This window comes from Coregonus lavaretus, assembly GCF_964263955.1.
Source record: "Coregonus lavaretus genome assembly, chromosome: 17".
Taxonomy (NCBI): domain Eukaryota; kingdom Metazoa; phylum Chordata; class Actinopteri; order Salmoniformes; family Salmonidae; genus Coregonus; species Coregonus lavaretus.
Genome location: NC_140004.1, coordinates 50,449,296 through 50,464,103, shown reverse-complemented (window position 1 = coordinate 50,464,103; position 14,808 = coordinate 50,449,296).

Sequence of the window (14,808 nt, the reverse complement as noted above, 5' to 3'; positions counted from 1 at the left end):
GACAGACTTCTACATCATGACTACTACCATACCTCTGACAGACTTCTACATAATGACTACTACCATACCTCTGACAGACTTCTACATAATGACTACTACCATATCTCTAACAGACTTCTACATAATGACTACTACCATACCTCTGACAGACTTCTACATAATGACTACTACCATACCTCTGACAGACTTCTACATCATGACTACTACCATACCTCTGACAGACTTCTACATAATGACTACTACCATACCTCTGACAGACTTCTACATAATGACTACTACCATACCTCTAACAGACTTCTACATCATGACTACTACCATACCTCTGACAGACTTCTACATAATGACTACTACCATACCTCTAACAGACTTCTACATAATGACTACTACCATACCTCTAACAGACTTCTACATAATGACTACTACCATACCTCTAACAGACTTCTACATAATGACTACTACCATACCTCTGACAGACTTCTACATAATGACTACTACCATACCTCTAACAGACTTCTACATAATGACTACTACCATACCTCTAACAGACTTCTACATAATGACTACTACCATACCTCTAACAGACTTCTACATAATGACTACTACCATACCTCTGACAGACTTCTACATAATGACTACTACCATACCTCTAACAGACTTCTACATAATGACTACTACCATACCTCTGACAGACTTCTACATAATGACTACTACCATACCTCTAACAGACTTCTACATAATGACTACTACCATACCTCTAACAGACTTCTACATAATGACTACTACCATACCTCTGACAGACTTCTACATAATGACTACTACCATACCTCTAACAGACTTCTACATATATATACACTACCATTCAAAAGTTTGGGGTCACTTAGAAATGTCCTTGTTTTCCATGAAAACATACATGAAATGAGTTTGAATAGGAAATATAGTCATTGACAAGGTTAGAAATAATGATTTTTAATTGAAATAATAATTGTGTCCTTCAAACTTTGCTTTCGTCAAAGAGTCCTCCATTTGCAGCAATTACAGCCTTGCAGACCTTTGGCATTCTAGTTGTCAATTTGTTGAGGTAATCTGAAGAGATTTCACCCCATGCTTCCTGAAGCACCTCCCACAAGTTGGATTGGCTTGATGGGCACTTCTTATGTACCATACGGTCAAGCTGCTCCCACAACAGCTCAATAGGGTTGAGATCCGGTGACTGTGCTGGGTACTCCATTATAGACAGAATACCAGCTGACTGCCTCTTCCCTAAATAGTTATTGCATAGTTTGGAGCTGTGCTTTGGGTCATTGTCCTGTTGTAGGAGGAAATTGGCTCCAATCAAGCGCCGTCCACAGGGTATGGCATGGCGTTGCAAAATGGAGTGATAGCCTTAATTCTTCAAGATCCCTTTTACCCTGTACATATCTCCCACTTTACCACCACCAAAGCACCCCCAGACCATCACATTGCCTCCACCATGCTTGACAGATGGCATCAAGCACTCCTCCAGCATCTTTTCATTTGGTCTGCGTCTCACAAATGTTCTTCTTTGTGATCCGAACACCTCAAATGATTTGTCTGTTCATAACACTTTTTTCCAATCTTCTTCTGTCCAGTGTCTGTGTTCTTTTGCCCATATTAATATTTTATTTTTATTGGCCAGTCTGAGATATGGCTTTTTCTTTGCAACTCTGCCTAGAAGGTCAGCATCCCGGAGTCGCCTCTTCACTGTTGACTTTGAGACTGGTGTTTTGAGGGTACTATTTAATGAAGCTGCCAGTAGAGGACCTGTGAGGCGTCTGTTTCTCAAACTAGACACTAATGTATTTGTCCTCTTGCTCAGTTGGGCACCGGGGCCTCCCACTCCTCTTTCTTTCTGGTTAGAGCCAGTTTGTGCTGTTCTGTGAAGGGAGTAGTACACAGCGTTGTATGAGATCTTCAGTTTCTTGGCAATTCATTTCTCAGAACAAGAATAGACTGACGAGTTTCAGAAGAAAGTTCTTTGTTTCTGGACATTTTGAGCGTGTAATTGAACCCACAATTGCTGATGCTCCAGATACTCAACTAGTCTCAAGAAGGCCTGTTTTATTGCTTCTTTAATCAGCACAACAGATTTTAGCTGTGCTAACATAATTGCAAAAGGGTTTTCTAATAATCAATTAGCCTTTTAAAATGCAACACAACGTGCCATTGGAACACAGGACTGATGGTTGCTGATAATGGGCCTCTGTACGCTTATGTAGATATTCCATAAAAAAATCATCAGTTTCCAGCTACAATAGCCATTTACAACATTAACAATGTCTACACTGTATTTCTGATCAATTTGATGTTATTTTAATGGACAAAGAAATTGCTTTTCTTTCGAAAACAAGGACATTTCTAAGTGACCCCAAACTTTTGAACTGTAGTGTGTATATATATATACAGTGGGGAGAACAAGTATTTGAAACATTGCCGATTTTGCAGGTTTTCTTACTTACAAAGCATGTAGAGGTCTGTAATTTTTATCATAGGTACACTTCAACTGTGAGATACGGAATCTAAAACTAAAATCACATTTTATGATTTTTAAGTAATTAATTTGCATTTTATTGCATGACATAAGTATTTGATCACCTACCAACCAGTAAGAATTCCGGCTCTCACAGACCTGTTAGTTTTTCTTTAAGAAGCCCTCCTGTTCTCCACTCATTACCTGTATTAACTGCACCTGTTTGAACTCGTTACCTGTATAAAAGACACCTGTCCACACACTCAATCAAACAGACTCCAACCTCTCTACAATGGCCAAGACCAGAGAGCTGTGTAAGGACATCAGGGATGAAATTGTAAACCTGCACAAGGCTGGGATGGGCTACAGGACAATAGGCAAGCAGCTTGGTGAGAAGAAAACAACTGTTGGCGCAATTATTAGAAAATGGAAGAAGTTCAAGATGACGGTCAATCACCCTCGGTCTGGGGCTCCATGCAAGATCTCACCTCGTGGGGCATCAATGATCATGAGGAAGGTGAGGGATCAGCCCAGAACTATACGGCAGGACCTGGTCAATGACCTGAAGAGAGCTGGGACCACAGTCTCAAAGAAAACCATTAGCAACACACTACGCCGTCATGGATTAAAATCCTGCAACGCACGCAAGGTCCCCCTGCTCAAGCCAGCGCATGTCCAGGCCCGTCGGAAGTTTGCCAATGACCATCTGGATCATCCAGAGGAGGAATGGGAGACGGTAATGTGGTCTGATGAGACAAAAATAGAGCTTTTGGTCTAAACTCCACTCGCCGTGTTTGGAGGAAGAAGAAGGATGAGTACAACCCCAAGAACACCATCCCAACCGTGAAGCATGGAGGTGGAAACATCATTCTTTGGGGATGCTTTTCTGCAAAGGGGACAGGACGACTGCACCGTATTGAGGGGAGGATGGATGGGGCCATGTATCGCGAGATCTTGGCCAACAACCTCCTTCCCTCAGTAAGAGCATTGAAGATAGGTCGTGGCTGGGTCTTCCAGCATGACAACGACCCAAAATACACAGCCAGGGCAACTAAGGAGTGGCTCCGTAAGAAGCATCTCAAGGTCCTGGAGTGGCCTAGCCAGTCTCCAGACCTGAACCCAATAGAAAATCTTTGGAGGGAGCTGAAAGTCCGTATTGCCCAGCGATAGCCCCGAAACCTGAAGGATCTGGAGAAGGTCTGTATGGAGGAGTGGGCCAAAATCCCTGCTGCAGTGTGTGCAAACCTGGTCAAGACCTACAGGAAACGTATGATCTCTGTAATTGCAAACAAAGGTTTCTGTACCAAATATTAAGTTCTGCTTTTCTGATGTATCAAATACTTATGTCATGCAATAAAATGCAAATTAATTACTTAAAAATCATACAATGTGATTTTCTGGATTTTTGTTTTAGATTCCGTCTCTCACAGTTGAAGTGTACCTATGATAAAAATTACAGACCTCTACATGCTTTGTAAGTAGGAAAACCTGCAAAATCGGCAGTGTATCAAATACTTGTTCTCCCCACTGTATAAGCATACACACACAGTTTACCTTCCAGTTGGTAATCCAGTGAGATGTCAGAGGGGGCTTGTAGAACAGCAGATCTCCTGTAGACAACATGGACTCTGCCCTGGTCCTCATGTTCCTGAGTCCCTCTCTCCAACGGCTCAATGAAGTACTCATCTGAGTCTGTCCGGATCATTCCAGCCTGAAGAGAGAGAGGAACAAGTCAGAGAGAATATATATGGCCAAATGGGGGATTCTACAGAAGTGACGCGTAGTCACTTTGCCCTGCCTTCATGTATATATCTACCTCAAATACCTTATTATTTTCTATCCTGATGCCTAGTCACTTTACCCTGCCTTCATGTACATATCTACCTCAAATACCTTATTATTATCTATCCTGATGCCTAGTCACTTTACCCTGCCTTCATGTACATATCTACCTCAAATACCTTATTATTATCTATCCTGATGCCTTGTCACTTTACCCTGCGTTCATGTACATACACTACATGACCAAAAGTATGTGGACACCTGCTCGTCGAACATCTCATTCCAAAATCATGGGCATTAATCTGGAGTTGGTCCCCCCTTTGCTGCTATAACAGCCTCCACTCTTCTGGGAAGACTTTCCACTAGATGTTGGACTTGCTTCCATTCAGCCATAAGAGCATTAGTGAGGTTGGGCACAGATGTTGGGCGATTAGGCCTGGCTCGCAGTCGACGTTCCAATTCATCCCAAAAGTGTTTGATGGGGTTGAGGTCAAGGTCTGTGCAAGCCAGTCAAGTTCTTCCACACCAATCTCGACAAACCATTTCTGTATGGACCTCACTTTGTGCACGGGGGCATTGTCATGCTGAAACAGGAAAGGGCCTTCCCCAATCTGTTGCCACAAAGTTGGAAGCACAGAATCATCTAGAATGTCATTGTATGCTGTAGCGTTAAGATTTCCCTCCACTGGAACTAAGGGGCCTAGCCCGTACCATGAAAAACAGCCCCAGACCATTATTCCTCCTCCACCAAACTTTACAGTTGGCACTATGCATTGGGGCAGGTAGCGTTCTCCTGGCATCCACCAAACCCAAATTAGTCTGTCGGACTGCCAGATGGTGAAGCGTGATTCATCACACCAGAGGAAGTGTTTCCAGTCCATTGGCGGTGAGCTTTACACCACTCCAGCCAACGCTTGGCATTGTTCATGGTGATCTTAGTCTTGTGTGCGGCTGCTCGGCCATGGAAACCCATTTCATGAAGCTCCCGACAAACAGTTATTGTGCTGACGTTGCTTCCAGAGGCAGTTTGGAACTCAGTAGTGAGTGTTGCAACCGAGGACAGACTATTTTGTAAGCGCTGGACCTGTTCTGTGAGCTTGTGTGGCCTACCACTTCGCGGCTGAGTCGTTGTTGCTCCCAGACGTTTCCACTTAATAATAATATAATAATATGCCATTTAGTAGACGCTTTTATCCAAAGCGACTTACAGTCATGTGTGCATACATTTTTACGTATGGGTGGTCCCGGGGATCGAACCCACTACCCTGGCGTTACAAGCGCCGTGCTCTACCAATTGAGCTACAGAGGACCACTTCACAATAACAGTACTTACAGTTGACCGGGGCAGCTCTAGCAGGGCAGACATTTCATGAACTGACTTGTTGGAAAGGTGGCATCCTATGACGGTGCCACATTGAAAGTCACTGAGCTCTTCAGTAAGGCCATTCTACTGACAATGTTTGTCTATGGAGATTGCATGGCTGTGTGCTCGATTTTGTACCTGTCAGCGATGGGTGTGGCAGAAATAGCCGAATCCACTAATTTGAATGGGTGTCCACATACTGCTGTATATACAGTGTATCTACCTCAAACCTCATACCACTGCAAATTGATCTGGTACTGGTACTCCCTGTATATAGTTCCACATTGATCTGGTACTCCCTGTATATAGCTCCACATTGATCTGGTACTGGTACTCCCTGTATATAGTTCCACATTGATCTGGTACTTCCTGTATATAGCTGCACATTGATCTGGTACTGGTACTTCCTGTATATAGCTCCACATTGATCTGGTACTGGTACTCCCTGTATATAGCTCCACATTGATCTGGTAATGGTACTCCCTGTATATAGTTCCACATTGATCTGGTACTTCCTGTATATAGCTCCACATTGATCTGGTACTGGTACTCCCTGTATATAGTTCCACATTGATTTGGTACTGGTACTCCCTGTATATAGCTCCACATTGATCTGGTACTGGTACTCCCTGTATATAGTTCCAAATTGATCTGGTACTTCCTGTATATAGCTCCACATTGATCTGGTTCTGGTACTCCCTGTATATAGTTCCACATTGATTTGGTACTGGTACTCCCTGTATATAGCTCCACATTGATCTGGTACTGGTACTCCCTGTATATAGTTCCAAATTGATCTGGTACTTCCTGTATATAGCTCCACATTGATCTGGTTCTGGTACTCCCTGTATATAGTTCCACATTGATCTGGTACTGGTACTCCCTGTATATAGTTCCATATTGATCTGGTGCTGGTACTCCCTGTATATAGCTCCACATTGATCTGGTACTGGTACTCCCTGTATATAGCTCCACATTGATTTGGTACTTCCTGTATATAGCTCCACATTGATCTGGTACTGGTACTCCCTGTATATAGCTACACATTGATCTGGTACTGGTACTCCCTGTATATAGTTCCACATTGATCTGGTACTCCCTGTATATAGCTCCACATTGATCTGGTACTGGTATTCCCTGTATATAGCTCCACATTGATCTGGTACTGGTACTCCCTGTATATAGCTCCACATTGATCTGGTACTGGTACTCCCTGTATATAGCTCCACATTGATCTGGTACTGGTACTCCCTGTATATAGCTCCACATTGATCTGGTACTGGTACTCCCTGTATATAGCTCCACATTGATCTGGTACTGGTACTCCCTGTATATAGTTCCTCATTGATCTGGTACTTCCTGTATATAGCTCCACATTGATCTGGTACTGGTACTTCCTGTATATAGCTCCACATTGATCTGGTACTGGTACTCCCTGTATATAGCTCCACATTGATCTGGTACTGGTACTCCCTGTATATAGCTCCACATTGATCTAGTACTGGTACTCCCTGTATATAGTTCCACATTGATCTGGTACTTCCTGTATATAGCTCCACATTGATCTGGTACTGGTACTCCCTGTATATAGTTCCACATTGATCTGGTACTCCCTGTATATAGCTCCACATTGATCTGGTACTGGTACTCCCTGTATATAGTTCCACATTGATCTGGTACTCCCTGTAAATAGCTCCACATTGATCTGGTACTGGTACTCCCTGTATATAGCTGCACATTGATCTGGTACTGGTACTCCCTGTATATAGCTCCACATTGATCTGGTACTGGTACTCCCTGTATATAGCTCCACATTGATCTGGTACTGGTACTTCCTGTATATAGCTCCACATTGATCTGGTACTGGTACTCCCTGTATATAGCTCCACATTGATCTGGTACTGGTACTCCCTGTATATAGCTCCACATTGATCTAGTACTGGTACTCCCTGTATATAGTTCCACATTGATCTGGTACTCCCTGTATATAGCTCCACATTGATCTGGTACTGGTACTCCCTGTATATAGCTCCACATTGATCTGGTACTGGTACTCCCTGTATATAGTTCCTCATTGATCTGGTACTTCCTGTATATAGCTCCACATTGATCTGGTACTGGTACTTCCTGTATATAGCTCCACATTGATCTGGTACTGGTACTCCCTGTATATAGCTCCACATTGATCTGGTACTGGTACTTCCTGTATATAGCTCCACATTGATCTGGTACTGGTACTCCCTGTATATAGCTCCACATTGATCTGGTACTGGTACTCCCTGTATATAGCTCCACATTGATCTGGTACTGGTACTCCCTGTATATAGCTCCACATTGATCTAGTACTGGTACTCCCTGTATATAGCTCCATATTGATCTGGTACTCCCTGTATATAGCTCCACATTGATCTGGTACTGGTACTCCCTGTATATAGCTCCACATTGATCTGGTACTGGTACTCCCTGTATATAGCTCCACAATGATATGGTACTGGTACTTCCTGTATATAGCTCCACATTGATCTGGTACTGGTACTCCCTGTATATAGCTCCACATTGATCTGGTACTGGTACTCCCTGTATATAGCTCCACATTGATCTGGTACTGGTACTCCCTGTATATAGCTGACATTCCTGTCTTGCAGGAAATCACGCACAGAACTAGCAGTATGGCTGGTGGCATTGTCATGCTGGAGGGTCATGTCAGGATGAGCCTGCAGGAAGGGTACCACATGAGGGAGGAGGATGTCTTCCCTGTAACGCACAGCGTTGAGATTGCCTGCAATGACAACAAGCTCAGTCCGATGATGCTGTGACGGACCCTCCACCTCCAAATCGATCCCGCTCCAGAGTACATGCCTCGGTGTAACGCTCATTCCTTCGACGATAAACGCGAATCCGACCATCACCCCTGGTGAGACAAAACCGTGACTCGTCAGTGAAGAGCACTTTTTGCCAGTCCTGTCTGGTCCAGCGACGGTGGGTTTGTGCCCATACATTTACATTTACATTTACGTCATTTAGCAGACGCTCTTATCCAGAGCGACTTACAAATTGGTGCATTCACCTTATAGCCAGTGGCATAACCACTTTACAATTGTTTTTATTTTTTTTGTTTTTTTTGGGGGGGGGGGGGGTAGAAGGATTACTTTAGCCTATCCCAGGTATTCCTTAAAGAGGTGGGGTTTCAAATGTCTCCGGAAGGTGGTGAGTGACTCCGCTGTCCTGGAATCGTGAGGGAGCTTGTTCCACCATTGGGGTGCCAGAGCAGCGAACAGTTTTGAATGGGCTGAGCGGGAACTATGCTTCCGCAGAGGAAGGGGAGCCAGCAGGCCAGAGGTGGATGAACGCAATGCCCTCGTTTGGGTGTAGGGACTGATCAGAGCCTGAAGGTACGGAGGTGCCGTTCCCCTCACAGCTCCATAGGCAAGCACCATGGTCTTGTAACAGATGCGAGCTTCAACTGGAAGCCAGTGGAGTGTGCGGAGGAGCGGGGTGACGTGAGAGAACTTGGGAAGGTTGAACACCAGACGGGCTGCGGCATTCTGGATGAGTTGTAGGGGTTTAATGGCACAGGCAGGGAGCCCAGCCAACAGCGAGTTGCAGTAATCCAGACGGGAGATGACAAGTGCCTGGATTAGGACCTGTGCCGCTTCCTGTGTAAGGCAGGGTCGTACTCTCCGAATGTTGTAGAGCATGAACCTACAGGATCGGGTCACCGCCTTGATGTTAGCGGAGAACGACAGGGTGTTGTCCAGGGTCACGCCAAGGCTCTTCGCACTCTGGGAGGAGGACACAACGGAGTTGTCAACCGTGATGGCGAGATCATGGAACGGGCAGTCCTTCCCCGGGAGGAAGAGCAGCTCCGTCTTGCCAAGGTTCAGCTTGAGGTGGTGATCCGTCATCCATACTGATATGTCTGCCAGACATGCAGAGATGCGATTCGCCACCTGGTTATCAGAAGGGGGAAATAGGTGACGTTGTTGCCAGTGATGTCTAGTGAAGACCTGCCTTACACCATTAAATCCATTATTAAAAAAATTGAAAGAATATGCCACCACAACAAACCTGCCAAGAGAGGGCCGCCCACCAAAACTCACAGACCAGGCAAGGAGGGCATTAATCAGAAAGGCAACAAAGAGACCAAAGATAACCTTGAAGGAGCTGCAAAGCTCCACAACGGAGATTGGAGTATCTGTCCATAGGACCACTTTAAGCCGTACACTCCACAGAGATGGGCTTTACGGAAGAGTGGCCAGAAAAAAAACATTGCTTAAGGAAAAAAATAAGCAAACACATTTGGTGTTCGCCAAAAGGCATGTGGGAGACTCCCCAAACATATGGAAGAAGGTACTCTGGTCAGATGAGAATAAAACTGAGCTTTTTGGCCATCAAGAAAAACGCTATGTCTGGCGCAAACCCAACACCTCTAATCACCCCGAGAACACCATCCCCACAGTGAAGCATGGTGGTGGCAGCATCATGCTGTGGGGATGTTTTTCATCGGCAGGGACTGGGAAACTGGTCAGAATTGAAGGAATGATGGATGGCGCTAAATACAGGGAAATTCTTGAGGGAAACCTGTTTCAGTCTTCCAGAGATTTCAGACTGGGACGGGGGTTCACCTTCCAGCAGGACAATGACCGTAAGCATACTGCTAAAGCAACACTTGAGTGGTTTAAGGGGAAACATTTAAATGTCTTGGAATGGCCTAGTAAAAGCCCAGACCTCAATCCAATTGAGAATCTGTGGTATGACTTAAAGATTGCTGTACACCAGCGGAACCCATCCAACTTGAAGGAGCTGGAGCAGTTTTGCCTTGAAGAATGGGCAAAAATCCCAGTGGCTAGATGTGCCAAGCTTATAGAGACATACCCCAAGAGACTTGCAGCTGTAATTGCTGCAAAGGGTGGCTCTACAAAGTATTGACTTTGGGGGGGTGAATAGTTAAGCATGCTCAAGTTTTCTGTTTTTCTGTCTTATTTCTTGTTTGTTTCACAATAACAAATATTTTGCATCTTCAAAATGGTAGGCATGTTGTGTAAATCAAATGATACAAAGCCCCCTAAATACATTTTTATTCCAGGTTGTAAGGCAACAAATTAGGAAAAATGCCAAGGGGGTTGAATACATTCGCAAGCCACTGTAGACATCTATAATGTGCTCTACTCTACTGTGCTCTACTCTACTGTACCCTACTCTACTGTACCCTACTCTGCTGTACCCTACTCTGCTGTACCCTACTCTACTGTACCCTACTCTACTGTACCCTACTCTGCTGTACCCTACTCTACTCTACTCTACTCTACTCTGCTGTACCCTACTCTGCTGTACCCTACCCTACTGTACCATACTCTACTGTACCCTACTCTACTGTACCCTACCCTACTGTACCATACTCTACTGTACCCTACTCTACTGTACCCTACTCTGCTGTACCCTACTCTACTCTACTCTACTCTGCTGTATCCTACTCTGCTGTACCCTACCCTACCCTACTCTGCTGTACCCTACTCTGCTGTACCCTACTCTACTGTACCCTACCCTACTGTACCCTACCCTACTCTACTGTACCCTACTCTACTGTACCCTACTCTACCCTACTGTACCCTACTCTACTGTACCCTACTCTACTGTACCCTACCCTACTCTACTGTACCCTACTCTACTGTACCCTACTCTACTGTACCCTACCCTACTGTACCATACTCTACTGTACCCTACTCTACTGTACCCTACTCTACTGTACCCTACTCTGCTGTACCCTACTCTACTCTACTCTACTCTACTCTGCTGTACCCTACTCTGCTGTACCCTACTCTACTCTACTCTGCTGTACCCTACTCTACTCTACTGTACCCTACTCTGCTGTACCCTACTCTACTCTACTCTGCTGTACCCTACTCTGCTGTACCCTACTCTGCTGTACCCTACTCTACTCTACTCTGCTGTACCCTACTCTGCTGTACCCTACCCTACTCTGCTGTACCCTACTCTGCTGTACCCTACTCTACTGTACCCTACCCTACTCTGCTGTACCCTACTCTACTCTGCTGTACCCTACTCTGCTGTACCCTACCCTACTCTGCTGTACCCTACTCTGCTGTACCCTACCCTACTCTGCTGTACCCTACTCTGCTGTACCCTACTCTACTGTACCCTACCCTACTCTGCTGTACCCTACTCTACTGTACCCTACCCTACTCTGCTGTACCCTACTCTGCTGTACCCTACTCTGCTGTACCCTACTCTACTGTACCCTACCCTACTCTGCTGTACCCTACTCTGCTGTACCCTACTCTACTGTACCCTACTCTACTCTGCTGTACCCTACGCTACTGTACCCTACTCTACTCTACCCTACTCTACTGTACCCTACCCTACTCTGCTGTACCCTACTCTACTGTACCCTACTCTACCCTACTCTACTGTACCCTACCCTACTCTGCTGTACCCTACTCTACTGTACCCTACTCTACTCTGCTGTACCCTACTCTGCTGTACCCTACTCTGCTGTACCCTACCCTACTGTACCCTACCCTACTCTACTGTACCCTACCCTACTCTACTGTACCCTACCCTACTGTACCCTACTCTGCTGTACCCTACCCTACTCTGCTGTACCCTACCCTACTCTGCTGTACCCTACTCTACCCTACCCTACTCTGCTGTACCCTACTCTGCTGTACCCTACTCTGCTGTACCCTACCCTACTCTGCTGTACCCTACTCTGCTGTACCCTACTCTACTGTACCCTACCCTACTCTGCTGTACCCTACTCTGCTGTACCCTACTCTGCTGTACCCTACTCTGCTGTACCCTACTCTGCTGTACCCTACTCTACTGTACCCTACTCTGCTGTACCCTACTCTACTGTACCCTACTCTACTGTACCCTACTCTACTCTGCTGTACCCTACTCTGCTGTACCCTACTCTACTGTACCCTACCCTACTCTGCTGTACCCTACTCTACTGTACCCTACCCTACTCTGCTGTACCCTACTCTACTGTACCCTACCCTACTCTGCTGTACCCTACTCTGCTGTACTGAACTATACCGTACTGTACTGTGCTCTACTGCTGTTCTAAGTTCTACCAACACATTGACTGTAGCACTCGCTCTGAGAAAACATTAGACCACTGCTACTCAGCTTTTCGAAATGCCTACAAATCTGATCATGACTCCATTTTGCTCCTCCCTTCCTATAGGCAGAAACTCAAAGAGGATGTATCCGTGCTAAGGATTATTCATCGCTGGTCTGACCAATCAGAATCCATGCTTCAAGATTGTTTTGATCACGCGGACTGGGATATATACAGTGGGGAAAACAAGTATTTAGTCAGCCACCAATTGTGCAAGTTCTCCCACTTAACAAGATGAGAGAGGCCTGTAATTTTCATCATAGGTACACATCAACTATGACAGACAAAATGAGGAAAATAAATCCAGAAAATCACATTGTAGGATTTTTTATGAATTTATTTGCAAATTATGGTGGAAAATAAGTATTTGGTCAATAACAAAAGTTTCTCAATACTTTGTTATATACCCTTTGTTGGCAATGACACAGGTCAAACGTTTTCTGTGAGTCTTCACAAGGTTTTCACACACTGTTGCTGGTATTTTGGCCCATTCCTCCATGCAGATCTCCTCTAGAGCAGTGATGTTTTGGGGCTGTCGCTGGGCAACACAGACTTTCAACTCCCTCCAAAGATGTTCTATGGGGTTGAGATCTGGAGACTGGCTAGGCCACTCCAGGACCTTGAAATGCTTCTTTTGAAGCCACTCCTTCGTTGCCCGGGCGGTGTGTTTGGGATCATTGTCATGCTGAAAGACCCAGCCACGTTTCATCTTCAATGCCCTTGCTGATGGAAGGAGGTTTTCACTCAAAATCTCACGATACATGGCCCCATTCATTCTTTCCTTTACACGGATCAGTCGTCCTGGTCCCTTTGCAGAAAAACAGCCCCAAAGCATGATGTTTCCACCCCCATGCTTCACAGTAGGTATGGTGTTCTTTGGATGCAATTCAGCATTCTTTGTCCTCCAAACACGACGAGTTGAGTTTTTACCAAAAAGTTATATTTTGGTTTCATCTGACCATATGACATTCTCCCAATCCTCTTCTGGATCATCCAAATGCACTCTAGCAAACTTCAGACGGGCCTGGACATGTACTGGCTTAAGCAGGGGGACACGTCTGGCACTGCAGGATTTGAGTCCCTGGCGGCGTAGTGTGTTACTGATGGTAGGCTTTGTTACTTTGGTCCCAGCTCTCTGCAGGTCATTCACTAGGTCCCCCCGTGTGGTTCTGGGATTTTTGCTCACCGTTCTTGTGATCATTTTGACCCCACGGGGTGAGATCTTGCGTGGAGCCCCAGATCGAGGGAGATTATCAGTGGTCTTGTATGTCTTCCATTTCCTAATAATTGCTCCCACAGTTGATTTCTTACAACCAAGCTGCTTACCTATTGCAGATTCAGTCTTCCCAGCCTGGTGCAGGTCTACAATTTTGTTTCTGGTGTCCTTTGACAGCTCTTTGGTCTTGGCCATAGTGGAGTTTGGAGTGTGACTGTTTGAGGTTGTGGACAGGTGTCTTTTATACTGATAACAAGTTCAAACAGGTGCCATTAATACAGGTAACGAGAGGAGGACAGAGGAGCCTCTTAAAGAAGAAGTTACAGGTCTGTGAGAGCCAGAAATCTTGCTTGTTTGTAGGTGACCAAATACTTATTTTCCACCATAATTTGCAAATAAATTCATTAAAAATCCTACAATGTGATTTTCTGGAAAACATTTTCTCAATTTGTCTGTCATAGTTGACGTGTACCTATGATGAAAATTACAGGCCTCTCTCATCTTTTTAAGTGGGAGAACTTGCACAATATGTGGCTGACTAAATACTTTTTTTCCCCACTGTATATATATATATATTTTTTTTTTGTACCTTTATTTAACCAGGTAAGCCAGTTGAGAACAAGTTCTCATTTACAACTGCGACCTGGCCAAGATAAAGCAAAGCAGTGCGATAAAAACAACAACAACACAGAGTTACATATGGGGTAAACAAAACATAAAGTCAAAAATACAAACAGAAAAGATATATACAGTGTGTGCGAATGTAGTAATGCAGTGGTCTAAGGCACTGCATTGCAGTGCTAACTGTGCCACTA